The sequence below is a fragment of the Pseudopipra pipra genome, chromosome 8 (genome assembly GCF_036250125.1).
Source record: "Pseudopipra pipra isolate bDixPip1 chromosome 8, bDixPip1.hap1, whole genome shotgun sequence".
NCBI lineage: Eukaryota > Metazoa > Chordata > Aves > Passeriformes > Pipridae > Pseudopipra > Pseudopipra pipra.
This window is the reverse complement of record NC_087556.1, coordinates 15,388,204-15,414,434: the sequence shown is the minus strand read 5'-3', so window position 1 is coordinate 15,414,434 and position 26,231 is coordinate 15,388,204. Positions and strand designations below refer to the sequence as shown.

At 36.5% G+C, this 26,231-nt stretch overlaps 1 protein-coding gene across 2 annotated transcripts in view; it reads left to right on the top strand.

The window, feature by feature from the left end:
- ADK (adenosine kinase) overlaps nt 1-26,231 on the top strand; it is a 277,174-nt gene that overhangs the window by 170,418 nt on the left and 80,525 nt on the right. The gene's annotated exons all lie outside the window — the stretch shown is intronic.

The window sequence follows — 26,231 nt, the reverse complement described above, 5'->3', positions numbered from 1 at the left end:
GATCCTGAGATAGGAAATTAAGTTCTCAATACAAGTTCTTAGGTGTCAGATGGGTTGTTTTTCATGGAGGCATTTTACAATTGTGAATTGAGGTCTTTTACATCTCACCTTTTATCATTTGGGGATATGATTTGGGGAACTGATTTGGGGTTTTTGACGGGGGGGGGGGGTGTTGCCACTAGTCCAGTAGGTAAAGATGTCAAGTAAATGTCTATCAGAAGCACCACTTCTTTGTGTAAAGAGATTAGGCCTGGCACATGCAGTCCCCACATTCCTAGTTGTCACAAAGGATTTTTCTTGTTGATACAGTTAGAGGTTTGGTGACTGAAGTATGTATATCCAGTTTGCAGGGCTGCAGCCGTAGGCAGTTTGGTCCATGTCTGTCTGGGCAGTGTGGTGACGCTGCAGTCCCGTGTTTGTGGGAGATGCCGTGTTCTGTTCCGATGTCCAGTTGCACAAGTGTCCCGGGGAGGTTGCTGGCAAAGCGAGAGCCACAGCAGAAGATGCTGCTGCCAGCCTAAGGTCTTCTCAGCTCTAGTTGCTGGAGGAGAGGGGAGGCACACTGAGATCTCAACATCACGGGCTGGGCTGTTGCGGAAGCGGCAGCAGTTGGCTGCTGAATGACATGCATGAGTGGCACCAGCTCCAGCAGATGGGTCTCTGTGGTGTCCATAGTGGTGTGAGCTTCCAGTCCTCAGTGGATTGACATTAATCTGCAAGGACTTACTACCTAGGGTGAGGCTGAGGAGTTTTCATAAAACAGCAGGCGCCTCATTTCCACGCCATGCATCTTTCTCTCCATTTACAGCCTGATATTTTACACTGGTGTAAGCATGGGAAGGTGCATGTTCTACATATCCGTTTGACAAAATATCCATAAAGGTCTATGTAGAAAAGCTTTCAGTATTTAGAAAAAGCTTTTAAAGCGTATTTGTGTATGTTTATTTTTTAAAATTCTGAATTGAAGGAATATGTTACTGCTGAATGGTGTATGGCCTTTTAAAGAAAGAAAAAATCGCTGCCAACTGCTGAACAGCTAATTCACTCAATATAAAACAAAGATGCATTTCTGTAGGGCTAACGACATGCATCCCATCTCCTTGACAACTGCTCTAATTACCTCAGCTTGGACGATCAATATTTGATCTTTTTCCCACCATACAAACATGTCACTTTAACTCCATAGCTTTCTCTTAGCTTTTTGATAATTTGCAGCCAAGTGAAAATGGTCCTTTCTATTTGTTCTCTCTGGCTTGAGGCCAAGGGTTCTCTCAATAGTATAATGCAGTTCATTGATATGAATTTGTTGATCTCCTGGGTAGTTTTTCACAAATTTAGGGCAATTAAAAACCTTTAGAAAGCATTTCAGTTGAAGTCAATAATTTTGCTTTTAGAATTTACTTCATCGTTTTATGATCATTTTTGCTTCATCTGTTCATAAAACAACTTCAGAAGAAAGACAAAGCACCATTTTATTGAGTAGCTTGTATATACATAGAAACACAACTTTCAAACCTGGAATTAAACAATAATTTAGAAATACTTTAATTGGAATGTTTAATTTGTTAGAATAAGAATTTTTTTATTCTACTTTGGACTCTGAAAAGTAATTCTTTAAGGGAAGTCACAGCTGAAGTACAGCATTATGTGGCAAATAGTTTGTTTAAGATATGTGAATATATACCAGACTTTGAGGATGGAGTGATCATGCTTCCACTCAGTGAAAACTAGTAAGCTGTTGAAGTTTGTGGTTGTGTTACTACAGAGGAAATGCTACTTCGCAGTTCAGAAAAGCTTTGTGAATTGTTGAATGTGGTCAGTCAGAAGCAGAAGTAGTGAGCACCCAAAAATTCAGGCCATTTAATTAATCATAAAGAGACTTAATCAGAAAGTGATTTAATCAGAGTAAAGTATTTTTTGTCATGTGGTTTGTTTATTCATTTTCTTTCTTTTTTCCTGTGCTCCCGTGAGCATTGCTGAAAAATACTGTGATTACCTCAGGTGGACAGTGTGAGATTTTTTGCTGTCTGGAGTCGTATTGTCATCTTGTTATTTTCTCTTCAGGAATTACCGCTACGCTCTTGGTGTTTTATGGAAGAGTTTAAATACTTTGTTTAGTGCATGCTGTGTTTATTAAATAGTTGTGCTGTGTTGAATTATAATCTGTTCATAGAGTAAAAGGCTGCTATGCCCAAGGATACATTAAAACCTTTCCAACCGCTCATATCTGCAGAACAAATTCCATCACAGTAGACCAGGACAAAAGTACGTCTAACCACATATCCTGTATCTGACAGTGGTCAGATAGTCCTTAAATATTTGAGGAGATGGGGGGCGGAATGTGGCTGTCTTCTGTGGTATCCCAATAGTTTGTGGCTGTCAGCAGTTATGGACTTCCTTGATCTGAAGTTGAATCTCCTCACTCAAGAGCATGAAGCTCCCATCATGATATTTAACAATTAATTCAATTATTTGAAGATTTTTTTTCATTTGACACAATGGAATTTCTTACTGATTTTTTTTTTTATTACATTAACATTGTCAAACTTTTGCTTTGTTTAGCATTTTAATAATCTTGAGAAATTTAGTAGAGATTGCTGGTATTCAGGAACTACTGAATCCATAATTTGGAACAGAGTAGAAGAGTAAATCATTCAGGACCTATGCCAGACAAACTGACTATTAATAAGATGACACAGTTTCACTGAGTGTAGAATCATCTCCTTGAAGGCAAAAAAATAATTTCCCATGAAATACCTTCTTTACTTAGGCTAATTAGATTCACATTTGAAAAATCTTCACATTTAGCAATGGCCTAATTATTTAGCCAACTAAATATATTGCTTAACCAACGAGACAGTCAAAAGAGGAATTACATCCTGTTATTTGTATGAAGTACATTTTTTTAACTACTGCAGGAATTTGGGTCCAGCTTTATTCGCAGTTATTCCTGTGAGAAAGTCCAATTCCAGAAGACCTGTAATTCTTGGGAAGAGGAACATGTTGAGAGAGGCAATATTAGAATGAAAAAGTAGATAGAAAACTGTAAAGGCTAAACCATTAAATTCAGTTTGTTCCTTTATTGTCAAAGCACCATTTTCTGTTACAGGATACATGACATTGAAATCTGGAGGTTGCTTTTCTTACTACTTTTTAACTTAAACCTTTGCTACTTCTGAACCAGGTGGGTCACTTTGTCCCATCTTTCTTTTTGTTGTAGTTACAGAAAACAGAAGGTATTGTTGTGGTATATGGGTGTCAAGTGTATTGAGATAAGTGATAGCTAATTTTATCATAATGAATCTATTAATAACTCAATCTCCTAAGAAAGTAAAATATCTTTGGGAGCCTTTCATTATAAACATTGTATGCAAAATGGTGGAATAATTTTCATGCACCTTATAGGAGTTTGTTAATTAAAAGTAAATAGGACTCTTAAGTGGAAAATTAAATTATCCCGTTGCTTGAAATACCTTGATGCAGTTTTTATTACAGGTTGCATATGGTATCTGTTAGGAATTTGAGCATGGTTGGTTGTTGAATTATTGTGTGGATTAGCTGTAGTATTTGAAGGTTCTCGACTTTAAAAGCATGTGTCTGTTTTAAATCCTACATAAATTCCTCACAGTTTTTTAGAACAGTCTGTAACTCTAACCAGGGCATTTTTAACACCACAGCTTCAAACAACAGCAGGAGCAAATCTAAAACATTGCTCTGAGTGGTTTCATAACATCATTAAAAGATTTCCATTTAATTAGATAAATTCCCCCTTTCTTTAACTTTTCAACCTTTCTCTCCTAAGTTGTATAAGGCAAAGAGTGAAAAGACTAACTGAATTGAATTAAATATTAAAACATTAAAATTGACAGTTTAGAGCTCATAAGGAAAAGAGAGGGGAAAAAAACCTCATGAAAAACATATATTTCATGCATATTTTAGATTTTATTTTAAGACCTTTCCAAAACAATTGTGGATATTCTTAGTAAAGAAATATTATAGGCTGTGTTGTCTCCCAGGGCAGCTAAAGTTTCCAAAAGGAAGTTCAATCTGTAATACATCTTTCACATGTTATTTTAATAAAAAAGCAAATATAATTTCTGTGTTTCCACTGCTAAATGGAGACTCATTGTTTGGTCATGTTTCCCTATATCGGCAAGTACATTTAGAAAGAATACAGTGAATTCTATTTTAAGTTATACTGATGTAAAACATTATGTGTATGTTACAGTAAAATTGGTTTGAGGTTGAATGTGAAAATAGCTTACCTAGAGTCTCCCAGTTTGTGTCTTTATTTTTTTTTACATTCATGAATTCATTGTCATGTACTGCAACTTTGCAATACACATTTGCAACTTTGGTTGTTAAGTTCTCTTATTTCTCCTCACTTGAGCAGAGAAACTTTATTGGTATTAAAGTACTGTGATCTACAGAAGTGTAAACAAAAGAGAAATTACTTTTATTTAGTGTGCTGTTACCATTTCTCCAGAGCAACTCGTAATTTGTATAATGAAAGTCAAGAGAAGCTGTTCACTACATATAAGCATTGATCTGCATTGAAAAACCAATAGGTCTTTCACTGTTGTGGGTCATTAGTCTGAAATGTGCTGAAGGAATCACAGCAAGCTTTGTCTTCCTAACATGTTGTCCGTTGTGTTGGTGCAAAATGGTTTTTCTACCAATATTTCAACCCCATCCAAACCCTCTGATGCCTTGTGAGAAACTTGGTATCGTAGGCAGCATATGTTGATCTTGTGTGTTTGTCTTGGTTTTGAGGCACAGTGAGCATTGACTTTGTTTAAGGACAAAAATTTCTTTCAAACCATTTGAATGATGAAATCTCGGTTTGTTACAATGTAAAATGATGATAACTAGGTTTCTCAAGAAAATGGCAGTGCTGTGTAGATTGACTTTATGTAAGTTTTGTAGCAGAAACTAGATTAAGAAGTTCACTGCTCCTATATGTTGGTTACAAGCGAAGAAGGTAGCTCCCAACTGTATATGTACTAAGAAGAGTTTATTCTTTTTAATAAAGAATCAACATCAGGAGGATAAATTCTGCCAAAGTTACATCTGTGGCATTTTTCCTCCCCCACAAGAGTCACGTGCCCATCAGCAGATTGTGTGGTTAGAGGTGATGCACCCTGAGGACTTCACTGTAGAAGCTCTGAGAGTCTTTAGAAAGGGAAGGGTTGAAGCAGCTGATTGGTGCAGGTGTTGGAGAGTTTAGTCATCACTGTGGCACAGTCAAGAGAGGATTTTTTTTGCTGAAGTTGCATCATTGGTAATTGAGCTCTTGTGAGTCCCTCCAGTGACAGTTGTAGCACAGAGGCTTGGGTAGTGCAGCTTCAGTGCAGTAATGGGCATCACTTCCCAAGATGCCTGGCCTGAGCTGGCCCAAACTCCTGAACCATGTTCCAGATGTAAAATCAGAAATGGGTGTTTGAAGCAATGGGAATTGGGGCCAACTTCAGGTAAATTATCCTGTTAGTTATTCAGGCTGTAGCCAACAAGAGTTGTAGGACAGCTCCCATGTAGATGAAAGTTTTACTCATCAGTCATTCAGATTTATTGTTGCTTTGCTTATCCAGACTGACAATGTGTTCTTGTCCTCCAAAAACATTTTTCTTTGTTTCATGCACAGTCTTGGTGCCTGGGACTGAGCAAGTACTGCATGTTTGAGGTGCCTGTGGAGAATACTTAGAAACACCAGGAATTCTGGTCATGATCTTGAGTGCCACCTGTTACCTGCTCGTGGCTAGAGCACTATTTCTTTTCCTTTCCCCCACATATAACCATAGAAGATTTTAAAAGATGGCTTGTGCCATTTTGCTTGGCAAAGAATCCTGGTTTCTGAGTTGAGTTCAGAGAGGTTTTAGTTGTCATTACTCATAGAGGAAATAAAAGAATAGTATGAACAATTGATACTAGATTATTTGACTAGATCCCAAATTAAAAAATGTAAATAGCAGCAACCTATTTGGTAAGCCCAGGTTTACCAAGTCTGTGGGAGCTTGACAGTCAAGGACTTCTGTTTCTAGTTCTTACTGTAAAGTGACTGATTCCCTTTGAGGATTTTGTATGGTTCAGTTTTATATATTGATCGGTGGTTTTATATGCTTTTAAGGCTTTTAGACCAAGTGTTATCTGAGGACTCGGCTTCTCTGGTCCTTTGTGAGCTGGTAAGTGTGCTAGGGTATTACTGAGTGATTGGCAGGGCACACTTGTGTTTTGTCACCTACTTTTTATATAATAAGTATATATAAAGAAAAAAGAGGAATAAAAGAGAGAAAATACAGAAAAATACATTTATCAGATTTTTAGTTTTGTATTATTTCTAAATCTCCTTGATTTTTTTTCCATAATACCATCATAGAAACTGCAGGTTATTTCTCATAAAATTGAGGTAACTTTTCTGAAAACTCTGTCTTTAATTAATTTTTATTTGGCCTTTATTTTTTGGTCATTGTGAATAATTTGCCATAGTCTAATAACTCTTACTTGATTTATATTACTGTCTAAAAGTTTGGTTTGTTAAAGTTTGCACTGTATGTTTTATGTTAGGGATACAACCTGACATCTCTGGTAACTTCCCAGAGAGTCTCAAAGCACTTTCTAGATGATGTAATCGATACATCATATAAAGAATCAAAAAGAATGAAGCTGCTCAATAACTCACAATGGTAGTATGTGATAGTTTGGAACAGGAAGTGTGGAATAACTATGTGCAGCTGGATCTACAGGATGAAATTAAATAGACAGGAAATACTTAACCAAGCTGGAATTTAACCACATCCAAAGTGGAATTTGATGTGGAAACTAGCACCTTTAATTATATGATTTTTTTTTCCAGAGGAATGCTTATGACTCTGTGTGGCCACAATCTTAATTTTCTTCTGTTGACACTGCAATTCAGTCATTGATTGAACCAAATTTTACTTTTCTTGTGGCAATGTCAGGATCCTGACTGGCTTTAGTATAACTCCCTCTGCTGTGCAGTATTTAATTCTAGAATGGAAATGCATTTATGGTTTTCCAGAATCAAATTGTCAGTAATGAGTGATTTTATTTTTGCTGTTTAACAAAAGATTTGCAGCTAGACCCCCTCTCCCTTTCTTCTGTTGTTTTGCTACAATTGCAGACCATGGACAGGACTGACTGTGGTCAGTATTATGTGAGTATGCATTAAGTAAAACACAATAAAACCCTTCTCTCCCTCCTATCTGTCCCTGGAACGTTCTCTATAACATTTCACACGAACTTTTTCTTTTTTCATCCTATTATTGTAGCACCTTGGAGCCCAATGACAGATCCAAGCTCTGTTGGGGTGCTACTCAAAGAAATATTTCCTGTTGTAGAGTGTAGTAGGGAAAGCACATAGAAATAAGAACATAGCAATGATGTTGGTCTGAGTATCCCAGTGTTCCCAGAATCTCCAGTGCTAAAAGGTTTATAGTGAACCTGGAAAAGGAGAGGCTTATGGGAAGCCCTTCACCTGCTTGTGGGACAGAATGGGTTAAAAGGACATAAATAATTGTTTCAAAAGTAAAGTAGCAAGTGGTGAATACTCAGAGATAAGTTTAAGATGGGTATGAAAGCCTGAAAGAGGAGCCAAGTACCAAATACTCAATTCAGGAATGAGAGGAATGGAAAGTGATCTGTATTTCTTTTCCAAGCTCAGTTGGAATAAGGTGATGTCTGCTCAGTTTAAGCTATGTGACTAAAAAGTAAAGGAAATGTTAAGCAGAAACTATTAGAAGAATTCAAGTGACATCCTAAAAAAAAGATTTGAATTGAAAATGTGGTTTGAAAGCAGGGATCTCAGCTTGGACAGAATAAGGCAGGACTAGAACAGAGAGAGAGGGGAAGAAACAAAGGTCCTTCCACCATCAGCTTAAATATGTTTGGTAATTACCTCAAAATAGGCTGGAGCCAGAAATAGTGTAGGAATATCTTAAATCCATCTGTAGAACCATATTCAGTAGTATAGAGGAGGATTTTTCCAAAGAGGTACCGAAGGAGTTACTAGATAAAAGCATCAAAAAGGGAAAAGTTAGCAAAGTCAAGAGAAAAAGGGCACTTCGGACAGAAGAATTTGCATCAAAATTTAATACAGCATAAAAGGAGTGGAAAGTGAATTTGGATTGAAAGTTGATGGCTGTATTATGGAAAAACAGTGCAATGGCCAAAAAGATAGGAGAAGGGAACTTGGAAAGAATCAAGGGCCGTTATCAGTGGATGAAAGGGCGGGATGATGTAATAACCTGTTATTTTGTCACCTAGCTCTAATCCTTGAGAATTATAGCATAAATTACAGAATGTGCTACTTAAAAATTAGATATCTTTATTATAAATTTTTTTCTATTGCCTTGCCTTCTGTACCCATCCTTTCCTTTTCCTTGTTAAAACAATTGGCAAATCTTTAGCTTGCTAAATTGCACATTATGTCATTGGTACATGGAGGCACATGTATCAGCACAGTTCATAAATGGAAGCAGCTGGTTTCCTCTGCACTTATGAGAATGTACAAACACACAACCACGATCTTCAAATCCTCTGTATGCTTTGGATACAATTCCTATCCTGAAAAGCCATGCTGTGATTTCAATTAGTGCAGATGTGCACCAAGCCACCTTATTGGCTCAGGAAAGAATTCTTTTGTTTCAACACTTGAACTGCTAGATCTGGTTAATGTTACCAAATGAAAAAAAATAACATTGCACCTATGGTATTAGTCTTATACTCTAATATCTGAAAAAACCCTGGCAGACAAAAAAAAAATGTTGTCATCTCATAGGGAAAAGCTGAATTCATACACAGGAACTGCAGGATTAGTTCGACATTTTACTAGTCCCCTGTAACACCAGCAAGTCCCATAAATGCCTAATGGAAAAACAGCAGAAAATGAGATCTGCAGCAGGCCTTTAGAGATCAAATTTATGTTGCTGAACACTTTTTTCAGGTCAGGTTTAAAGGTCAAAAGAAAGTGGATAGATTAAATTTACTGATTTTGCCAACTTTAAAGGCCCCTTTTAGAGGTTTTCTGTTTCTACAGGAAGCCCCAGTATGCTTTTGGATAGTTTTCTGCAAGGACCGAAATGTATAGAATCTTTACTGTATTTTTCTCATGTGAGAAAGACACTCGTATAACAATATTTAATTATCCCCAGTGTGCTCTTGAGCAGTATCTGATTTAGATCCAAGGTATGTTATTGTCTTGAAGTAATTAATACTTCCATTAATAAAGTTTTTAGTGGATATTGATTTCATATGCAGACTAAGACTCATCTGTCACGAGGCCAGCAGTGATACCACAATGACAAAAATGGTAACCTCAATTCATTTTCACATTTTATTAAAATTTGTCTCCCTGTTTCTCACACAATATTCATCTCTTCTTTGTCCCAAGCAGTAAAGTATCTTCCCATGAGCATCACTAACTTTTACACTCTGTTGTCTCTTAAATGCGAATGGAATCGAACTTAATACCCTCAGTGGAGAAGAAAGAAAGTGGAATACAAAATCTTACCACAAGGGACATTCTAGATCATCAGTCTCTGCAAACACTAGTAAAATGACTGGAAGTGGGAGAATGACTGTGGACAATATCTTCAGAATCCTAAGTAATTTGGGAATAATGCCAAAAATGTCATTTTCAGAAACAAAACACCTGCTTTTCTACAGGGTAGTACTAATACAACACAAGACAAGTTGAATTAAAAGCTTAGCTTCTGTACATGAAGCAATGCAGAACAAGCAGCAGATTTTTACACCTATATTTTGGAGGGGGGAATTATTTATATGGAGTTATTTCATCAGTCTTTAAATGTATGAGTAATTCAGTGCAAGATTTTTTGATATTAGCTCAATGTCAAGTCTTAATACTTCCCAATTAAAAAAATTCTGACCTAGCCTCCCCTGTGTTCCCCCTTTGGAAAATCTTGAACGTGTAGCAAGTGCAGTTGTTCTCAGTGTGTATGACTACTTGTAAATTATCATGCCTAAATTCATAGTAAATATTCACTCAAAAAGCCTTTTAAAAATTACTTTGAATTGCTACTTTTTTTAACTTTCTAGTAGATGCTTTTCTATTACATGATGATTTTCCAGATATGAGGTTTCCAGAGTTGTTCACAATTGTATTAGTGTCAAATTGAGCAGAGATCATAGCCACCTGTGTGAGTTTCTTGTATACTCTGTAACATAAGTTATGTCTTTGAAATGGAGAAACTCAGTGACATCTTTAATGATAGATTTACCAGTATCTCCATTGTGAAATACTTTATTAGCCCCTCATTAAAGAAAAGCTTTCAATATTGAGCTTTAAAGAATGTTATTTTCCAGTTCAGTTCTTCAGCAAAGCTTCTGCTAGGATTTGAAAAGCTGGCTATGATGAGATCTTTGTAGCTTGCATGTAGTCCTGTGGGATGTTCTGTTGCTTGAACTCCACTGCTATTTATGATTATCTTCAAATTCAGCCAAAATGGACATCATAATTCCAGCTTCAGGGCTTAAAAATTTACTGAGATGAGAGCCCAAAATCCAAGTACTCTTAGTGAAATTAGCTGTTTTTTACAACCACAAACACAGAACACTGCCTCACCAGATATGGACCTTGATGAACTAAGTGGAATAAAACTTAACGCTTGGGTTTCAGCTTAGGAACAACTTGTAATAAATAAAAAATAAAATAACTTGTAATAAAATGTGCACAAACTCAGGGTAAATTTGAAAATTCTCTTTTTGGATTGGAGGTGATGGGACAAATTTTAATAAAATTGGATACATCTGCAGTGGTATCATATATCAACCAAGAGGCAGACAAAAGAGGTAGGAATTTATTGGAGGAATCCATCTGACTCTTCCTGTGGGCAGAATTACATCTGGCATTTGTGAGGGTGTGCCATTTCCCAGATCTTCACGGTATGTTGGCAGACTGTTTTAAAAGGCTTGGATGTTTGTTCAGGAGAGCATGATCTCTGAGTAGATACATAATTCACTGTACTAAAACCAAGGTACAAATCTCCTCAGAACAGACTCTTTTGCCATAAGAATATCCAAAGGCAAATACAAATTTGTAACAGGCAGTCAGAAAAGCAGACAAAGTATTACTGTATCCAAATGCCAGACATTCAGAAGATGTTTTGTAAAAGTTTAGTTTTTCAAACAACTCCTTGTCATCTGTATCCTCTTCTCGGGACATTAAATGATTTTAGTGGTAATTGTAGAAAATTGCTAATCATCAGTGGTGTTAAATATCTGAATTCTAAAATGTATAATAGTCTTGAAATTGTTGAATATTTTCCAAGGACTGTTATTCACAGTGAGTATTCTAAAGTTCCTTTGCTCTGAGATTAGAGTGGACAGGGATATGGCATGGTACTGAGATATAAGCAATCACTGCTGTGGAGAGTAGATTGCTAGAAAAGCAACTTTACAGAAGACTTTTGCTATTCCTGTGCATCTCGATGCAGTTTATCAGGAGTAAATAGGGTCAGAAGACACTTCAGATACTGTTTGTTGCACATATACAGAAGTACTGCTGTGCTGCAACTCGTTCTCTGAAATCTGCTTTTTCAGCAGCCTGAAGCATGCTGTGGTATTACTACTCAGAGGTTATGGATGTGCATTAGACTAGACTTGAATACTGTTGGATTTACAGACTTAAGTGCATTAGATAGTTTACAGATAGCCTCACAGACCTGAGGCTCTCACTCAAGAAGGACTTGTTATTTCTCTGCTTCTAGACATGATCAGGACTGCAGTTGCTGATACATAACAGTAATTACCTCTGGCTAAACCTAAGAGTTACATGATATAAACATATTCTGTGTTTTATGGGTATCAATTTTAAGTAGTAAATGTGGATGAAGCCAACTCTTAACTGGCTCTAGTTCACACTGGAAAAAGTCGATTAATTGGGTGCTGGCAATAGAAAATCCTGACTCTCTTTGTTGGGTGATAAGTGTCTGAAGTACACATTTGGTCAAGATAGAGCCTAAAGCCTTAGCTAAATCATCATATCCAAAAAAAGTTCTTTCTGCTGGAGCAGTTTGCTCTGTTTCGGTGCCTGGAATGAAAACTTCCCATCTGACTGCATATCAAGAAGGTCAATTACTAAACTCAAGTTCAGCAAACGTTATAAAATCCAGACCAGTTTCACTGTTGGCACAGTGGTGCTCATTTGTAAAGGCTAATGTAAAACCTATGCCAGCATGAAATTCATTCTCCTCTTTACATTTCAGTTTTGTGCCCTGGTGACTGATTAAAAAAGTTCTCTTTTTGAAAGTCTCGGTGCTTCATAGCATCCACAGAGAATAGATGTGTGGGTAGGACAGTAAGGATCAAGTTTACCTTCACAGGAGCCACTATCCAACGGTGAACAACTTTTCAACAAATGTCATTTGCAGCTTTCATGAGATCTCTCAGTGTCTGTTACTGATAAGGAGCAACTGTGCTGACTGTGCTCAGAGCTGGAGTTCTGCTGGAGAACTGCAGGAAGAACTGAATGTGCCTGCATGGTACTTTCTCCTGAGTGCCAGGTCAGAAAGACCTCTCCAGCCTTCCCAGTGGCTCTTTGGTTATGGAAACAGTAAACAAGCAATCCATCTGTTTGTGGATCTTTAACTTATTGATGCTGGCATGTAATATTTTATAAACCAGTTATTTCCAGTTATAAATTTTTTGCATTGAGTTTCATGGAGTAAGATTTCCTTACTACAGGAATACAGAGGATACAAGGAAAAGGAGTGAAAGGCAGTTTGTGCTTCAGATTAGCACATCTAATGTGAACAAAGCCATCCATTGTGTTGCTTCTGTGTCACTGTTGGTAGATATTAATTTGATAAGGACAGACTGTGTTAGAATGGGGACTGGAAAAAACGTTGAAACTTTTTTTTTCTCCTGACTGCTCTATCGTACATTATAATGTTTATTGTTGAGATTAAGTACTCTCTATTCAAGCAGTAACAAGTTTCATAGTGGAACAAAAGTAAGCAGCACTCGCGAAATTCATTTTAACAAAAAGTATGAACAGAAAGATATGAAAACTATTGATTATGTTGTCTGTGGTGACATACAAACAAAGTGATAACTGTTCACATCTATAAAAGTAGAAGAATGGCAGTGTCAGATTGTGCAAAGATTAACATAAGAATCTGACATCTTTGGTGAAAATTTATAATTACATTTGACGCTTTGGTAGAGATTGGAATGAGGGTGGAATCTTGTCAAATAATTTTTTTTTTTGTTGTTCATGTCATTACCAACTACTTAACCCTTTGATTTTCAACAATTATTACTATGGATAAACGTGACTATTGTAATATGTTGTTCTGTGATTTGTACCAATTCTGAACATCTGATTCAGAAGGAAGCTTCTTAAGCTTAATTTTGAACTGTAGAAGATGTTTTAAGTAGTGTGATATAGACATTGCTCTCCAGGGAAGGTTTTGGGAAAATAGCTGATTTGCGTCTCCACTGCCTTTCCTGAAGAACGTTAGACCTCTAAGTATCAGAAGGTTGTAGAAATGTAAGGGATTTATCCACGACTTCTGAGCGCTGGTTTGGAGGTATCATCATCACTTTATTTCCTATTTTGTAGAAGTGTTTGATTCCACTCTGCCAGTTTTGGTTTCTTACTAGATTCCTGACTGGAATGGATCATAGACAGTGAAGAGGGGGCACTGTAGGGACAGGAGTAAAGAGGAAATCTTTGATTTCCATAGTTCGCTGTTTTGAATAGAGAGCAAGCTCCAATAAATACCAAATCTTCAGACTTTCCTGTAAATGAAGGCATGTCATTGATTCAGAGGCATAAAAATCTATCAAAAACCTGAGACAGAGACTTTCCATGTTTGCTTTGAAGTATATGTGCTGCATTTTGCTTTGTCATGGACCAGGAATTTTCGTTCCCTAAAATGAGGTTATTTTGTTATACAGTTTCAAAATGTTCTTGTTTGGCTGTTTAAAAAGTAGAAATTATGGTTTTTTAGCATGAGGAAGGGATTTAAACTCTCAGAACTAAGTAGGTGATTTTGAGAGATCCCAATTTCATTTTCTTATAAAAGCACTGAAACATGAGCTCAAATGCTGATTTTAAAAGGAGTTCTTTTTCATTTGTCTTTGTTATGTGTGTCTAATATGTCAAAGTTATTCAGTGATAGTCTAATCCAGAAAATCATGGTTATAGTGTATAAATTAGCACACAAGTTAACACTGTTAAATACATTATCATAACTTTAGTATCAATTTTTCTTATTCTATCTGTTTTCAAGGACATAAATTGAATGGGCAAAGATTCAAGTATGGAGTAAAAAAGAGCAGGGAACATTTTTTCATAATTAATATTCTGTAACAGAGCTCATTCCTGTTCAAAGGACTGTCTACATATAGGGTTGTAGGCATTGCTAAGATGACACTGACTTCATGATTTGGAATTCAGGGATGTTCCATGTGAAGTTGAAGGGTTGTAGAACAATCTTAACCTCTAAGGTGTTGTTCTACTCCTAGTGCATTTACATGGTTCATTTGCAAAGTGTTTTCATTTTGTGGTGTTTATTTCAGGGTAATATAGCCACTTTCTTACATGATTGTTAGAGGTCTATGTTGTACTTGGGATGCTTCGCTTTGAGATACTTTCTTAGACGCTGATAGGACATTGGAGACTCTATGGCTTGTCCACATATTTTTTGTCCATATTTTCAAATACTCACAGATCTAGTGTATCACAGACTTTTAGAATAATTCAAGTTGGAATGGACTCTCAGAGGTTTGTTAGAGCAAATTTGAAGTTTACACTGTTGCTTTGTGTTCAGTCATTTTGAGTGTTTCTCATGTTGGATCCCTATAAACAAAATTCTTTTTCCATTTGAAATTTCTTCAAATATTGTAAAACTCATGTGAGTTTTACAATAAAAAAGCAGTTTGATTTATATATTTTTAAATATAATTTTTTAGGGCATGAACTCATAAGTCTCTCTTCTTTCTCTCTATACACTTCAACATTTCAAGAATAAGCAAATTGAATTAAACCAGATAAACTAATTTAGGCACTAACAACTAGGAGAGACATTGGTTCAAGAAGTTAGGCCTGTGTTCCAAAACTAGAATTGCCATGTTGAAAACGTAGCATTGTTTCCATAAAGTAAAAGTTTTGGAGACTCAAATGTGTCCAAAGAAGTCACTTAATTACTAGTTCCCAGTGATTTTCTTAATTGTTAATTGTATTCTGCATTGTTGTTCCTAATCTGTAAATTGGTTTGGAACTATAGATCCTCATTTTACACGGCTGTTTATGAAATTCATTTGTTTGTCATACATTAAACTCAAAATAGTGCCCATATGTTTCTGTCGTCGCAGGAAAAATGTGTATCATTACACAGGGGTTTTAAAGTCAGTAACATGTAATCTCACCATCAAAAATCCCATCACAGTGCATGGGTGTGAGCAGCCTCCTTCAGGAGTCACTGAATCCCACAGTGCCAGACATTAGTGTTTGTAATGGAATAGCTGAGATGAGCAGAAGCTGTAAGTCACATAACATATAGTGCTGAACACACCATAACATCCAAAGGGACCTGTACCCTGGGGAACTTGGATACCTGGTTATGGACACTGGGAAGGTCCCTGGGTGCAGCTAAAAAGGGGTGTTGTCACACATTCTTAGGGAACACATAAGTATTTGCTCACTAAATTTCAGGGATTTCCTGTTCTCAAAATCATTGAAAGCTCAAGAGATATTCTGCATCAAGAAAGGTTGGTTAGGTTGACCACCTAACTTGATCTTCTATTGATCTAAATATTACATTTTAATTAAATGGGAAAAAATGTTTGCCATATTTCCTATATCTGGAGCGTGATTTTCTCTGAAGATGGGTAAATAATGTGACAGGAGTGGAATCAGTTTCAGATAGACAAGTATGGAAAATATTCATTAGAAAATTAAAACTTATTCAGGGTATTCAAGCATCTTGAATAGCAGTGCAAAGTGAAGCCCCCACTAAAACCTTCTACTCCCCCAGTAATATGACATTACAGAAAATAATGACTTTACAGAAAACAATGTCTTAGCAGGCAAGTTTCCCCTCAGATTATAAGGTCTGGAAGTAAAAGACTAACACTGCTCTCCCTGGTTACAGTAGTGGTCCTGCTATTAAAAGAGGGTTTCTGAGGTGTGAGCTCCTAAGTTCATTAGGAACAGGAACTCAATGTAAATATTATTTGGCTCTAAAAAGGTAATAGTTAGGGGTATTTCCCCCTCCCCCTTTGAATTTGAAGAAAGTACTCATTCAGAATATAACAATGCGAAACACGAAGCTCATTGTAATCAAAGTATTCTACAGACAGGTATTACCCAAATTAATTTATATCCCTGTTTAGAGCTTAGCAACTGTCCACAGTTCAACTATATTAATAATTATTAGAATTAGCATAGATCCTGACCCTCATTTATTTGTGTTCCTAAACAAAGTAATGCAGGAATCTTTCTATAATGAAAATTAAAAGGCCAAGCAATAACATTAATGTTCTTTTAAATAATTAATTTTAATGTGTGGAAGTGTAAGCAATAAATGTTTTATTGTAAAGCCTGATGTGGTAATTAATCCAAGTGATTAGGACCTAATTGCATGTTCATAGTAAATGTTATATTTGCTGTGAAAGACATTTTTTTGGAATTGTGGTTCTGAGGCTAGAGTTGTGAGAAGGGCGATATTTAAACAAAATATTTAACACACTCTTAACTTGGTAAGTCAGAATTTGAAAGAAATACATCCTTTATTATTTTGCCAATTATGTTTTTAGTTCTTCTGAGCTTTTCATTTTACTATGCACTTAATTTTATACGTTAGTGGTGCTTAAACATGAAATTAAATGTATCATAAGGATATGTAGACTGTTTAAAATCAGCTAGGAAATACCTCGGGGAGTGGGAGAGGTATTTGTTTTATTAATCATTTACACCTTAATTTGCAAGTAGTGGAAGTCCTATTATTCCATAAAGCTACTCATTCCTTTAATGCAAAGAATCAGTCATCCTGTGAACAGCAATGCTGGTTTCAGGTGCCCTGGTTGTACATTGGGTAGCGTTTTTAAACAGTAAATGAATTCAGATCTCCGCTGAAACTTTGGAGCTGCTCCACATTTTCACTGATGGAGTTTGGATTTTGTTGTTGTTGTTGTTGTTTGAGATTTTTGTTGGTGTTTTTTTTGGTTGGTTGGTTTTTGTTCTATTTTTTGGTGCTTTTTTTCCCCAGCAAAATTACATTTTGTAAATATACTGTGTGCTTCTATAGAGAGCTCCATTTTGCCCATGATGAGTTTGCCTTGTTTGAACAGACTCAGTGAAAGGATGAGTTAGCATTAGAACAGTGGAATAAGCTTCAGAAATCTTTTGAGTTACCTCTTGATCATTGCTTTTTTTTGTCTTCCTACCTACCATGCTACAGTATTAGTGTAGTCTTTCTGATGATATGATCTTTATTAGTGAAATAATATACTCTTTCTTTGGGGCTCTTGAAATATGTTCTAACGATGATGGTAATGACTTTGATTAATATTTAATCCCCATGCTGCTGTGTTCTTATAATTTACAAGATCTCAAAGGTAGTTGGGGGAGGGAAGAAAGGTTTCTGCTGAAGTGTTTCAATATTAGAGTGCTTAGGGAGAAACGTACCTATATTTTATTATACCTTGTATCTGCTTTATAGTGAATTTAAGTCAAATGTTTCATAGCATGACCACATTGTTGACAGGGAAATCTCTAAGATACAGAAGTCATGCCAGAGTTGACTTATTTTTCAAGCCATTGGACTCATTCTTGTGTTTGTTTATATTACATAAGAGTTGCATTCCTTGCATCCCCTGGGAATCCTGACACTGAGGGTGCAGGTGTAGCAGTATATACTGGTATAGAGCAAGAGCTTTTTTTTTCCTTTTTTTGGGAGTGGGGAAACAAATATTTATAAATACAGCAGAGCAAGCCCAGATTAGTTTCCCCCTCCACTCCGAAAGACACAATATTTGTGGGCATAATTACACATTCCAAAACTCTCTTGTGTATGCACAGCAGAATTTTTATGATTTTCAGGTCATGGAATAGTAAAAACAAAATTGCCAAGTAAGCTGTACTGGTGTGCAAGCTTTGGATAGTTCTCCACAAGACTTTGTATAACCATATCAAATAGTCTGCATTTTTACAAGACACCCAGTCAGTCATGATTATCTACTAATACATCAATGGTCAGTCATTGTTTCACTCTTTGAGTGTTTAACCTGTATTTATAAAACAAACCATTGTGCTGATATAAGCTCATTTAATTAAGCAGATACTCCTATTTGTTCTCTTCTTGTTCAAGGCTATTTGAATAAGCAAGAAATAGGCTTGTTTTAAGTATTTGCTTAGAGAGCTTTCAAACTGAGGATTAACTGTCTAGAGAATTAGAAATTCTCTGTGCATTTGTAGTTACATAGATTCTCCCAATTTACTAATATGCTGTAAATATTATGTACACACCAAACTTAAATGAATTCAACATATGGTTGATGTTTACATAATTAATGAGATGCCACATTATATTAACGGGACTAACCATATACAAAAAAGCAAATATTGCACAATTGTCAAGGGCCTAAATTAACCATACCTTACTCTATGCTTCCTAAAGTGCTTATTTGCCAGGACAAGGATCCCGGGATTGTGCTCAAAAATGTGGAAATTAGGGTTGAAAACCAATTATCTCATTGTTCCAAACAACATTGCTAATATTGTTGCCAATTTTTAGACTTCTGGATATTGTTTCATCAAACAATAATAGGTATGTCTAAATCTACTTTTTGGTCTAAACACAACATTATCCTCATGTTAATATATGAGTTAGACAAACTCAATAAAGAGTTATTTTAAAAGGATGAAAGGTGAAATAAATGGTTTCTCTTTTTAATCAGCAATTTAACAAATTTTTTAAGATGTTTTCTCAGTAAGGATTAAATAGGTTTTCAATGAAGTAAAAGTGTGGCAAAGTGGTTCTGGGATACCAGAAGAAATTAAGTGGCTTGCTCTTTATCATAGCTTGTTTGATTTGCAGCTTATGTTTTATTGATGGTAATACCCTATACTCTGTAATACCTTTCAACAGAGAATTTCAGTCATTTCAGTAATGTTAAGTAATTAAACCTCCCACTGCTTCTGCCAATGGAGGTGTATTTATCATTATAACTATTTTGCAAGTGGGTAAACAGAGGCAAAAGAGGTTGAATTATTAATCAAAGTAATAAAATCTCTAGGCTCCTGTCTCCCAAAATTTTGTTATAAATTCAGTAAAATTAAATATATACATCTCACTCCCTGAGCTTAATAAACTCATGTAAAACTATATGCTGAACTTGAGAGAGTATATAAAAATGTTTTTGCTTCCTCACAGAGAGGCAGACTTCAGGGAGCTGTGTCAAACCATCTTCTTAAGCTCATTTTGGCAAGATCTTAACTAACTTTGTGGTTTTCAGGGAAACAGGAGAATTTTTTTATTGGGGATGACATTTGCCAATGCCTAAACTGTGCTTATACCTCTACCTCATTGTTAAAGTTCTTACCTATACACTCTGTGAGTATACATCTCATAGGTAAGGTCACACAATTATCTTGTCCTAAATGTATTTTGGAAGAACTCCTGGAAAATGCTTAATTTAGTCAATAGTTATCAGAATGGAAAAATATTTCCAAATTGATTCGAATTAAAAATAAATTGCTAATATATTCATAAAATAATTGGTTTCTTTAACATGTAATGCCAGATATTGGAGGCTTTCTGCTACTGATAGATACTAATATGGCAGCAATCAGAGTTCACTTCAGGAACAAAGAAGCTGTTCAAGTCTGAAAGCAATCCTGTCCCTCTGACATGTTGGCACCATCATAGAGGAAAATGTCACGGTCAATATAAGCACATTTACTGACAGTTAGGTTTTTCCCTATGTTTCTGAAAACTGTTTGAAACTTGGCTTTTATCAAAAACAGAAACACTGGCCACTCAGAATGATAAAACAATAGTTTACGGCTTAGTAATTTTCCAGTTATAAAGCAATACTTTCATAAAAATAAACAATGCATACAGGAACAAGCCAAAACAATTACTCAGAGAAATTGTTGCATTCTTGCTGTCCTTGCTGCCTGATTTAAAACAACTGTCTCCAGTAGGAACTGGACTAAAACCAGCAGGTTTTGTTTCATTAAGTAACTGCTTGCTGATCACTATGAGATAAAATATAGTTCCAAAATGCAATTGATACTGTGTAGGTACTTTCCAAATGCCTAAATGACCCATTACAGGAAGAGCAGGTACATAGATTAAAATAAAGTTCATGTATTTTACAGACTGAACATTTCCCAAGTGGATAATTATAAAAAGCTTTTGTCCTTCCTAGAGAAAGTAAAATGTTACCTAATGCACGAGCACCTTTACTAGTAAAGGTCATGTTGTTTAATGTGGGGGGGTTTGTTAATTATTTATGGAGGTTTTCTTCTCCATACTGTGAGTATTTTAATATTTGTATCATCGTGACTATTTTGTCATATCTTAGTAAGGAAAATAATTTAACAATAATTTCAAGCAGGAACAGGTTGCAAGTATAAATGCTCGAAACTCGGAGATCGGAGAGGTAAGGGGTCAATAAATCTGCTAACTTGACAGTGTTGCACATTCCAAGTACTGTGCTCAGATGTTTCAGTGTTAAAGATAGCTTTTAAATTGTTCTCTGCTCTTTTAAACCCACGTAAGTACTCAGATGAAGAGCTTCTGCTCTAACATTCCAAAAAGATTCCTTCTGATTCCTGTTCTGAAGGAAGAGGATTTCATTGCCATGTCTCACAGTGGGTGGGACATGGACTGCACCCCATCTGTGCTGTGGCAGTCCAGGGGCTGGAATATGAAAGTCTTTCAGCCTTTGTGGTTGTAAGGGCACCTGGAAACCTTTTGTAAGTTCTTCTGTCTGGAGCAGTTACCGACCGGTTCATTCTCCATCCCAAGAATTGCCATGCGTTCCAGCTTCACTCTTTCCAAGCCCTGGTGTTTCTGCTAGACTGCAACAGATGAGACTGATGGCAGAGCAGAGCTGAGGGAACTCTCTTCTGCCCAAGTGTGTGCCTTGAAGTTCCCTTTGTGTACAGAATGTAGGAAACGTAGCCAGGTCCAAAAACTCTTGACTTGGTTGTGTCTGTCATGTAATGGAGCAAGTTATTTTGGCACCTCAGCAGTCACACTCTTCACTGGAACTGCCAGCACACTTAAAGTCACATTTCTGTAGGGCTTTACTGAATCACAGTATTTATGAGGACTGTCACTACGTAACTGTCAAACTTTCTGTGTGCCTGAAAAATTCCACCCTTTAGATGGATGAGAGTGTGATGTCATCATAATTGCATTTTTATGTAAATGCTTGCTATAAAATAATTTTGGATTAAATGATGTGTTCCTTTCATGTTGGCAGAATATAATTCATCTTAAATGGCAGCATACTGTTGTATATGTTTTTCTGAAAGTTAAATATTTTGATTCGCACTCACAATTTATTGGTTTTACATTGTTACCAAATGGCATTCCAAAATCAGCTCAGAATACCATGGTTCAAAATGCTGTCATTCATATGATAAAGTTATTTTTGTGTAACCCACGCTGGGAGTGGCAAGGAAAGTGGAAGAGCTAGAAAGAAGAGAGGACAAATGCATTTTAGCAGGTAGAAGGTTTGAAAGCAATCCTAATTTTTGTTATCTCTGTATGTTCTAAAGACAACATTGCTTCTGTGCTACTAAATGATAATAAATCCCAAATTGCAAAGTTGTTTGTTATCATCTTGCCCTGAATTTGTTTGGAAATACTGACTTGGAAGAAAAAAATAATCTCGATCCTTGTTGTGCAAACATTCCATGTATGTAATCCAGACAAATTCAGTGTAAGCACGAGTTCAGTGTAAGCAAGGCTTCTGAGTTTGGGCAGAACACCTTATACAGAATTACTTTTTACCAAAGCCAGAGTTGTGCTGGCTTCATGAGGTCACCTCTTCAACACTCTCTGATTCTGTGCTGCTGACACTTTTGACACCCTTAATTTGCTGCCCTCACGTCTGCTCTAGCTAGTGCTGTAAGAGCTTAGTGTAGTCAGAAGAAACCTTTTAGGTCTATGTGTGATAAAAAAGAGAGAGATGGCTTTCAAAGACAAATTGCTTGTGTGTAAACTCACCAAATCCTTCTGGTAATGCTAGTGTTTACAAAAAAAAAAAAAAAAGACTTGAATGTAAAAGACTATCCAATATTCACAGTACCTTACCATATTTTAAAACATGCATCAAAGAATTCCTGAATAGTGTGAAAGTGAGATTAATATGATATTCTCTATTGGCTCTGTCCACTGCCATCATGTGCATCTTAATATTGAATTTTGAAAGCTTTTAAATTACAAGCAAGTGCTTGTATCTCCCGTAGCCATGTGTCTGCAAAACAGTAATGTATTTTTCTTATTTCTTTTGTTTTGTTTCTCTTTATCCCACAAGTAAAATGTTTTGTTCTTCACCAAAGGACTGTGTTTAAATAAAAGGACTGCTTACAGTGCATAAGAACAGTACTGCTGTTGTGCATATGCACATACCAACATGCATACACATAATTCAGTCTACCATGCTGTTTTCCTGGTGTATGTATTGGTTCAGCCTTTCTGTCTGGCTTGGGGTACAATGGTACCTTCCTCCTGGCATAAAAAAGACACTCATTACATTTCAAGCAGCAGAAAATAGTGGCACATCATGAAGCAGTAGCATCTGGTATACTCAGTCTCAATAAGTGCACGCCAGGGGAATGCTGCGTGCTGCTAATATGTCTGATAGCCTTTAATGTTTAATAGGTTTTCTTAGTACAGTATTGCTGCCTGTCACTTTCTGTGACTGCACTGCCCAATTATCATATGTCCTTCTCTCATAGAATCATCAAGGTTAGAAGAGCCCTTTAAGATCATCAACCCAGCACTACCGCTGTAACCCCTAAACCACATCACCCAGCACCACATCCAGACACCTCTTAATCACCTCTAGGGGTGGTGACTCCACCACCTGCCTGGGCAATCTAGTCCAAAGCCTTCACCCTGACAGTGAAATTTTTTTTTTTTCTCGAATCTGATCTGAATCTCCCCTTGTCTTGGTTTTAGGCCACTTCCTCTAATCCTCTCACCATAGGCATGGTAAAGAGACCAACCCCCCCTCCCTACAACCTCTTTTCAGGTAGTTATACAAACGAGCCTTGTTGCCCTTGCAGCTCAATGTCCTTTTCAAAGTGAGGGCCCAGAACTGAATGCAGCACTCGAGGTGTGGCCTCCCCAGTGCCGAGTACAGGGGATGATCACTGCCCTGGTCCTGCTGGCCACACTATTGCTGATACAGGCCAGGGCATCATTGGCCTCCTTGGCCACCTGGACACACTGCTGGCTCATATTGAGCTGGCTGTCAACCAGCACCCCCTTCTTTCACTAAGATAGATACACAGTAATTTGATTTTCCTTCGGAATATCTGTATGTTAGCTGCCTCATCCTTTGATCACAGGTATTTTCCTCATAGTTGTTTTAAAGTACCTCTGGGTTTTGAGGGTAAATCGGTTCCCAGAACTCTGAACTAGACTAAGGTGTGTAGGTAGCTATAGAACATCTTCTGAGGAGCCTCTTAACCTTCTTGTTAATGGGAACAGAATTTCTTACTAGTGAAATACAAAGTCTTTTGTACCAGTGATACTAGGATACACTTATTCTCCCACTCAGAGCTGATGTTGGCTAGCAGTTAATTGTTAGAGCAAGTAGGAGTAGTTGGGTTAGGCATTCCTTTGGATACATCTGTCTGGACAAAAGCAGTGTCAGCTGCAAGAGCCTGTGGACTGAGTTTCTAAGGAAGTCACAAAGTGACTTTGCTTGGAATCCCGGTGAGATATAAGAAAACCTGTTTGTTTTAGTGGGGTTCATTCCTGTACACAGCTGTAGTGTGCTGAAGTAGGGTGGTCTGTGGCTTGCCTAGTTGTAATTCAAACTTGGAGAGGTGGGTTGCTGTAACTATACTGGTTATAACTGCAATTGGAATTCCATTAAAAATAGAGACAAACTTGATTTAAATGCTTAAGGAGGGGGATTGAATTAGATGTCTTTAAATCCAAATCTGTTCAGGTCAGATTTTATACATTTTATACATTTTCTCCCTATTTTGTTAATTCCACTGTGTTGATTATATTGCTACAACTTCATTTTGCAAAACAATGTTACACTTGGCAAAGAGTTCTCATACACACAACTTTTGTTAATGTCAAACACTTATTTAAATAAAAATATAAATAAAGTCATGGAAGAATGCAATTAAATGGCAGAAGTGATTTTTAGGAAACCCAGAAGACAGAGCTATAGCCTTTGAGATTTCCTGGCCTTTACTTAGCAGGATCTGAAAAACAAGCTCTCCTATCTGTCTCTCAGTACTTTTATGTTGCCTTTCCAAAGAAAAGGGAGTTGGATGCAGGCCTGAGTTAGATCCCATAGGGATAGTGTTCTGTACCTTAAATTACAATCAGATGTATTTTAGTTCAGATGAAGTTTTTAGCCTAAAATTGGTAAGAAGCCTAATTATTTGACCAGGTTACTGTTTACGTAGACCACTGTAGAGCAATCTGTCATTTATCCACAGCTGGCAACATGTTTCCCCTGAAAGGTTTTTATTTTGTCTTTGGAACAGTTTTTACAAAATCCATCTCTGTTCATTAAATGAAAAACTAAAAGATGGTAGAGATTGCTATGGAGATAAGATGTTATATAAACTGTTCATTCTAATTCTTCAGAATGGAAAAATATCAAAGAAGCTTGGATGTTTACAGGCTTTCAGTTGTTCAAGGTACTAGTAACTCCACAACTTGCTTAGGATTCTTGTGCCCTTTGGACTTTTACTGTCAAGTAGTCAATTGTGCCCAGATTTTGAAATCAGTCGTGTATTTGATAGACTGGAGAGTGTGGAGTAAGGAGAAATAAATACATACACTCTCAAAGCAGTCTTTAATCTGTAGACTCTTCATTATATTATTTTTTTCAGTCCATAGAATGCCTAGGATGATCTGTTACCTGAAGTATGCAGGATAAAAGTACAGATATTCTGTGATTTGAAGCATAATCATATGGATAAAAACTAGAACATTATACTGTTTCAGTATTACACTTTGTAGAGTGTCTTGGTGGTGGTGTTCTAGATAGGACTGAGATGATGTTTTATTTGTCAGACCTTCCTCAAAGTTGTTTATTACTGTGCCTTAGACATTATCTCTGGCCTTAAATTTAACACTTGCTGCTCATGCTTGAAAATTGCTATCATTCACTGAGTTTTGAGAACAGTTAGTAAAATTACTTTTAGGCTTACAAAAACAAAACATAGAAAACTTGTTTAATTAGTGCAAAGATTAAGCCTTTGTCTAGTTAGTAGACTAAGGAAACTTTGTAGGGGATCTTTGCATGGCTCCTGGAACACATTCCAGGTTGAGGCAACGTCTGCAATGCTAAATTCAAAATGGCAGCCTTGAACTGTTCTTCATACAGAGTCGAAATCAGCATTCACTGTTTAGTAGACAAGTAGTCATTTGTGGTTGAGTTCTGTTTATTTTGTTTCACAGTTGATACTTAACTTGAATGTTGATGTTCTGAGTAAAGAAAAATATTTTTGGGAGAGGAGGGACAAATAAAATACATATGTGGAAATGAAACCCCCTAGGTTTTTCCTGCAAAACAATAACAACTGCTACAAAGTCAGCATATTCAAGACCTTCATTGTAAATAAGGTAATCATTTTTCAGGCAAAGGATTTCATTAGTCTTCTAGCTGTGTATGGAGCCATCATACTGGACTTCGGAATTAAACAGCACAGTCTCATTGTCTCTATTACTATAAAGGGGCATTTAGAATTATATCACGTTTTAAAATATGAACGTTAGTGTTAACTACCACGGGAGAGTGTCCTACATGGAATGCAGAGGTAGGGAGTTATGCTTCATTTTGGCAGTCTGTGCTAGGCATATGCAGATTTTTTTGTCACCTCTTTAATACCTTAATGGAAAAGCAGTATTTCCCAGAAGTTTTTGTCTGTGTACGTGTATGACAAATGTGGGTTGGGGGAGACTTTATAGGAACAGCATGCTTGATGTGGTACCTAAGATGAAATTAGTAACATACATTGATTTGTT